The following is a 7850-nucleotide window of genomic DNA, read 5'->3' on the forward strand; positions in this document are numbered from 1 at the left end:
AAAGTTTCAACAGAAAGAAAAATCATAGTAAGCTAAATGCACCTGTTACCACTAACCCTCCAGGACCCAATATGAGTTGGGTACCTAAATCTGCTTGATCTTTTCATGTGCCTAAGGAGTGAGCTGAAAGAAATGTGGTACATGGACAGCGCTTGCTCTAGGCATATGACTGGTGATAGAAAGAAGTTCACCAGATTAGAAAAGAAAAAGGGAGGTACGTAAGCTTTGGAGACAAAGCAAAAGGTAAAATCGTTGGTATTGGTGTGGTAGGTTCTAATCCTTCAATAGAAGATGTATGCTTAGTAGAAGGATTACATTACTTGTTAAGTGTTAGTCAGATTTGTGATAAAAAGAAGAGTGATCTTTGAACCTTCTCATTGTGAAGTTCAGAACATGCATGATAATAAAACCTTATTCGTTGGAAAAAGGTTTGGAAATATATCCTAGTAGATCTCTCTGATATGCATAACCAGGATATATGTTTAGTTTCTATTGATAATTCTAGTTGGTTATGGCATAGAAGACTTGGACATGCAAGCATGCACCTTATTTCTAAACTGTCTAAGAAAGATTTGGTTCGTGGTTTGCCAAAGTTGAAATTTGAAAAAGATCACATTTGTGATGCTTGTCAAATGGGCAAACAAACCAGAACATCTTTTAAATCCAAGGGCATGGTTTCTACTTCTAGACCTTTAGAATTGCTACACCTTGATCTATTTGGTCCAATTACTCCTTCTAGTCTTGGAGGAAAATTCTATGCATTTGTTATTGTAGATGATTACTCTAGATTCACCTGGACACTCTTCCTTAGAAATAAGGATGAGTCATATGACATGTTTGTTCATCTTTGCAAGAGAATACAAAATGAGAAAGGATACAACATCACGCAATTAGAAGTGATCATGGAGGAGAATTTGAAAATCAGAAATTCGATGCTTTTTGCAACGAGTCAGGAATCTTCCATAACTTCTCAGCACCTAGAACACCTCAACAAAATGGAGTGGGAACGCAAGAATAGAACACTTCAAGAAATGGCCAGAACCATGCTAAGTGATTCTAAACTACCAAAGTATTTCTGGGCAGAAGCAGTTAACACTGCCTGTTATATTCTAAACAGGGCTTTGGTAAGATCTAAACTTAAAAAGACTCCATATGAGCTATACAAAGGTAGAAAACCAAATATTGGTTATTTTCACATTTTGGGTGCAAATGCTTTATTCTAGATAACAAGAAAAATCATCTTGCTAAATTTGATGCTAAATCTTATGAAGGTATTTTTCTGGGATATTCTAGTAATAGTAAAGCATATAGAGTTTTAATAAAAAGACTCTAGTTGTAGAAGAATCTATTCATGTTGTGTTTGATGAATCTGACTCTACATCTAGAACATTAGAAAGTGATGATGTTGTAGATTCTAATCATGAAAAGCAGAATGAACAATCAGAACAACTAGAACAGCCAGAAAGTGATCAGAACATCATAATCAGGCTGAACCAGAAGTTGAACATGAAGATCAGAATACAGTTGAAAGTCAAATGCCAGAAACAGAAAATGAAGATTCTCAATTACCAAAAGAATGGCGATTTCATAAGTATCATCCCAAGAAGACATTATGGATAATCCCTCAGAAAGGATGATGACTAGAGCTCAACTTAAAGATATTTTGGTAATGTTGCTTTCGTTTCTCAATTAGAACCTAAAAATTTAGAAGATGCTCAAAATGATGAAAGTTGGATTCTTGCTATGCAAGAAGAGCTAAATCAATTTGAGATAAACCAAGTTTGGAAACTTGTTTCTAGACCTAAAAACCATTCTGTTATTGGAACAAAATGGGTGTTTAGAAATAAGCTTGATGAACAAGGTAACGTTGTGAGAAATAAAGCAAGATTAGTGGCTCAAGGGTACAACCAAGAGAAGGCATCGATTTTGATGAACCTTTGCCCCGGTTGCTAGACTTGAGGCCATTAGAATGCTTTGTGCATTTGCATGTTTTAAAAACTTCATGTTATCAAATGGATGTGAAAAGTGCTTTTCTAAATGGTTTTCTAAATGAAGAAGTGTATGTAGAACAACCTCCTGGTTTTGAAATTTTTGATAAACCTAATCATGTTTACAAACTTACTAAAGCTCTTTATGGTTTGAAGCAAGCTCCTAGAGCTTGGTATGAAAGATTAAGTAAGTTTCTATTGGAAAATGGTTTTTCAAGAGGAAAGGTTGATACAACACTATTTATTAAAAATAAAGCACATGACATTCTAGTTGTACAAATTTATGTTGATGACATAATCTTTGGATCTACTAATGATCTTCTTTGTAAGGAATTTTCTAAGATTATGCAGGGTGAGTTCGAAATGAGTATGATGGGAGAATTAAACTTCTTCCTTGGACTTCAAATCAAACAATGTGAGAATGGAATTTTCATTCAAGAAAATATACTAGAGAATTGTTGAAACGATTCAAAATGGAAAATGCCAAGGTATGTAGTACACCAATGAGTCCATCCTCAAAATTAGAAAAAGATGAAAAAGGTAAGGATGTGGATATCAAGTGTTTAGAAGTATGATTGGTTCTTTACTATATCTAACGGCAAGCAGACCAGACATACACTTTAGTGTTTGTCTATGTGCTAGATTTCAATCGTGTCCCAAAGAATCTCATTTAATTGCTGTAAAAAGATATTAAGATATCTTTGTGGAACTTCTAATCTGGGTCTGTGGTATTCTAAAGATACATTTGATCTTGTTGGTATAGTGATTCTGATTTTGCAGGAAGCAGAATAGATAGAAAAAGCACGTCTGGACTTGTCAATTTCTGGGTAGCGCCCTTGTATCATGGTTTAGCAAGAAACAGACATCTGTTGCTCTTTCTACTGCAGAAGCAATATGTTGCTGCTGGAAGTTGTGTTGCACAAGTTCTATGGATCAAACAACAGTTGGCAGACTATGGACTGAAATTAGAAACAGTGCCAATCAAGTGTGACAACATAAGCGCCATCAATTTATCTAAAATCCAGTTCAGCATTCTAGAACCAAGCATAGAACTCAGACATCACTTCATACGTGATCATGTACAAAAAGGTGACATAGTAATTGAGTTCATTCCTACAGAAAAGCAATTGGCAGATATCTTTACTAAACCTTTGAATGAAAGTCAATTCTGCTCAATTAGAAGAGCTTGGTATGTTAGTTCTAAACTCGTAACTTTAGAACTCTGTAAGTATGTTCTAAACTGCTTTCTATATTCGAAAATAAAGACTTGCTATGTTCTAATTTTTGTTCTGTGTGAAAATTGATTTTGTCTAAAACGCATTGCCTGATATGACTTTCTAATGTCATATCAGAATCTTGCTTTAGACTAAATCCAAAAAGTTAATTTATTGTGTGTTTGTTTATTATGTTTCGTATCTTAGTGTTTGGGTTTTATTTTTTATTTTTTTTATTTTTTTTCTTTTATCTATTTGTCGTTTTGAATTCCTTTAAAAACTGTTCTTTATTTTCTTCCGCCACTTAAGTGTTCTTATTTCCTATTAACTGCTTCGTATTCTTTCTATCGCTCTTGCTAACAAAACCCTAAGCTGTTCTGTGTTTCGAAAATCTCAACAATGGCCGAATCAAGCTTACCTCTTCATCCAACTCCTTAACTGAGCAAGAACTTCAACTCCTGAAAAAGCTTTCAAAGAAATATGAGCAAAAGGAGTCGAAAGAAAAAGCCAGAAGAGGAACCAAAGGAAGGAAAAACGAAACTGCTACTTCAAAGAAACAAGTAGCTAGGGCACGCGACAAAGGTAAATCTGTTCTCACCTATCCTCTCATGCGTTCGTATGTCATTGATTGGAAATTCTTTGGTAGTGATGAGTTTGATTTCAAGGAACTCTTTGAGTTTCAAGGCTGGATGAGTTTTCTGTCACTAAAGACTGTGTTATGAAAGTTTGGTTAAAGAGTTCTACGGTTCTCTTAAAGTTAGTGGAACAGAGTCGATCTCTGTTAAGCTTAAGGGAGACCAAAGCTTGTCTTACGCTGACTTGGGAAAGATTTTTATGTGCCAAATACTGGGTCTAGGGTGACAAAATTAAGGATATTTCTAGGGTTAGTGATTATAAAAAGGAAGAATTTGTGAAGAAGATTGTGAAAAGGGTTCTGCAGACAAACAGGGTACATAGAATGCTCAAACCTGACAGATATGAAATGGCTGTACAAACTATTGTACATTACATTTATCCCAAGAGTGCCTCACTCACTATGTGAACCAGGTTGAGTTGTGCATAATGTGGCACATAGTTGAGAAGAAACCTCTCAACCTATGTCATATTATCTTTGACAAGATGCAGAACAACCCTAAGAAATGCCCTATGGTTGATTCTTACACCAGTGTTTGAGTTTCTGATGTTGATTTAAAGGAGAGTGATGGTCATAATGTCTCAAGTTGGACAGCGGGTCATTAAAAATGAAAGATGAAGAAGGAGAGAAGAGAAGGAGAAAGAAGAGAAGGAGAGAAGAGAAGAAAAAGAAGAAAGAAAAAGAAACTAAAAAGAAAAGAAAGAAAGAAGTTGGAAAGTAAAGAAAGAAAAAAAGTTGAGAAAGAAAAGAAGAAGAAGAGATGAGAGAAAGAAGAAGAAGACAAAGGAAAGCGAAGAGAGAAAGAAAGAGAAAAGAAGTCAAAGAAAGCAGAAGAAGAAAAAGAAGTTAGAAGAAGCAGGAGAAGAAGAAAAATTAGAAGAAGAAAGAAGGAGGAACAGAAAGAGCTGCTGAGAAGAAGCAGAATTAGAAAAAGAAGAGAAAAGAAAAAAAAGGAGTCTGAGAAGATGGAAAAAGGAAAGAAAGTAGAGGAAGTCAGTGATGCTGAGACAGAAAAGCTAGAAATAAGTGATGAAGAGAAATCTACTGAGGACAAAAAGAAAAGAATCTGAGTGTTATCAGCTCAAAGGAGTAGGGAAGCTATGCTAGGAAGGAGGAGAGAGCTAATAGAAGAGCACAACAAGGAACTTGATGAGGCAATACAACATTGCAAGACTGTGATTGGACAGAATCAGTCTCTCATTGAGACCTTGGAAAGAATGAAAGATGTGAATGAAAGGAAATTAGCTACTCTAAAGTTAAAGGAACACCCTACACCCTCCTCAGAGAAACCAAAGAAGGTCAAGCACACTGCTGGAAACATAGGACTCATGGAAGAAAGCCTCCACTTCATCCATCTTCTAAAAGGCCAGAAAGTTCTTCTGAAACTGCTCCAGCTCAGAATTTGAGAAGTTCTAAGAGACTTAGAACTGATTCTAAGCCTCTCTAATCAGTCTTTATGTGTTGTGAACAATATTTTTGCTTTATCTTTGTAGTTTATTCGTTGGAATTCTGTTCTAATTTTCTTTTTATTTGCTCTGATTTTGTCAACCCTTTTGTATGATGACAAAAAGGGGGAGAACGCAGGTATTTTGGTGGTACTTTGAATATTTTGGTACGTACTTGTGACCAAAGTACTTATATCTTAGCGTTTATTGTTTTCTAATCTGTGTTGGTGTTTATTGCTTTCTATATGGTCTATTTTGGTGAGCTATATTTTCTATATGATAAGCTGAGTGTTTTTAGAACTTAGATCTTATTCTAACGACTGTTCTGCAGGTTGGACATAAGATCTTTTGTTCTATTTCTAATATCAGTTTCTATTCTTTTGCTCTGACCTATGCTCTGATTATTAGAACTTAGAATATCTTGTCTATCTTTGCTAATTCTAATACTTATGCTTGATTATTGAATCTATTCAGGGGAAGCAAATATAGTTCTAATGTGCTTCATATTAAGATCATTTGGCATGATTAGAACTTATATGCATAAAAATTTAGGGGGGAGCACACTTTTTTTATGTTTGCTAAATTTATTGGTTTGTCATCATCAAAAAGGGGGAGATTGTTGGCTCAAGGGTCAAGTTCTAATCTCGAAATTTTTGATGCTTAAAACAAAACAAATAAATTTGAATTATATTATATGTGTGCTAATATTATTTATGCAGAATTCATATGGAAAGAATCGTACAAGGCAAAGTCCTACAAAAATCCATAATGTGTGTGAAGATTTTTTGAAGACCCCTAGTGGTTAGGAATTTAGGATACATTGTAGTATAGAGAGAAAATTCATCTATAAGCACATAAATAATTGTTTCTCTCATCAAAAATTATTTTCGAAAATTAGACTCTTCAAATAAATTTTTTCGTCAAAAATTTATTTCGAAAATATGCTTTAAAAATTAAAATGATTTAATTTCCTAAAACTAAAGAGATTACGTCCTAAATGTTTTTGGTAATAAATCATACACTTTTACTTTGTGGAAATATTCTTTTGAGATCTAAAGAATTTCTCAACTTATTCTCTTACCTAAACGAAGGAAGATTGATCTTTTTCGTTTTTAGTAAGTAGTATCTTATTCGAAAAAATATTTTCCAAATAAAAATTCTTTTGAAAATCTTTTTGTTTAAAGGAAAGATCGTCTTTTATTCTCTACCAAAAAGGATAAAATAAATTTTGGTAACTAAGATTTTCGTATCTTAGAGATAAGGAAAGCAAATATTTTGATTTCAAAATAAAATATCCGCTTTCCAAAGCAAGAGACACGAAGCTGTCTATATAAAGGAATTCTTCACTCTTTGAATGTGGTGAAGTAAGAGTTTTCGTTTTAAGAGCATTCTCTCATTGATCACATCTTTATCTCTCAAAACTTACTCTCTACCCCCATTTTTCTTTTCATCTTTACACTTCACGTTTTTATCTTTTAAAGAAAAAAGAATTTTTTTACAACTACTTTTTGAAAAACGGTTCTGTGTTCTAAACGATTTTCTAATCTGATAAACTGTTTTTCTTGTGCTTATATGTGCATTTCTTTCTGTCTATTTAGATTCTGTAATCTTTAGTAGACAGGTTTTTATTTGATAAACATTTGTGTAATAGCTTGGGTTATAAGCTATTGGGAAAGAGGTTATCAAGCAACCTTCTCCGTGAGAGAGATTCTAATGTCTTGAATTGAGTTTCTGTTCTCTGCCAAAACAGAAAGGGTTGAGGTTAACTAGAACCTTTGGAAAATCTAGTGGGATAAAGGGTAGATCTAGGTGTTGATCTATTGCCTTGTACTGTTGGTTTGTCTCTTACCCTTGAAAAGAGATAACATAGTTGAGGATCTCAAGATGAATCTTGAGGAGTGGATGTAGGCGAGTTAGTGCCGAACCACTATAAATCACTGTGTTGATCTTTTAATTTCTGAAGTTTGCTTGATACTGTTTTTATTACACTTCTGTTTATATTTTAGAAATGCTAAAATTGTTAATGATTCAGATGTTCTAGAAACAAGAATAAGTCTTATCTTCTCTGAATATTAGAACTCTGGAATTCTGATAAGTGAATATACCAAGTTCTAATTGTTCTTCTATTCACAATATATTTCACTACTTGGGTTTTTAATTTATTTTCTAAACTTTATGAGGAAGTTCTAATTACAATAGCCTTCCATCATAAAGTAGTTCTGATACTTGATTAAGGCTTTGTGAAGCAGTTTCAATTTCAACAACTGTCACGCACATAGTCTTAAATGATTTTCTAAACATTATGAGGAAGTTCTAATTTCAATAGCTTTCCTTCATAAAACAGTTCTGACATTGAACAAGACATTGTAAAACAGTTCTAATCAATAGCTGTACTTTGCATAATCTTTCTATTTGTCATGAATAAAACATTGTGAGAAGTTCTAATCCATAACTTATCCTTACAAGTTCTTCACTTTTCCGCTGCACTTAGAATTCTATACTTTTGTTTTAAATTCTAAAAGATTTTTAGAAAACCCAATTCACCCCCCCCTCTTGAGTTGTGCCATAC

Source organism: Jatropha curcas, unplaced genomic scaffold (genome assembly GCF_041381405.1).
Source record: "Jatropha curcas cultivar XTBG-Jc1 unplaced genomic scaffold, XTBG_Jcur_1.0 HiC_scaffold_856_pilon, whole genome shotgun sequence".
Classification (NCBI taxonomy): domain Eukaryota; kingdom Viridiplantae; phylum Streptophyta; class Magnoliopsida; order Malpighiales; family Euphorbiaceae; genus Jatropha; species Jatropha curcas.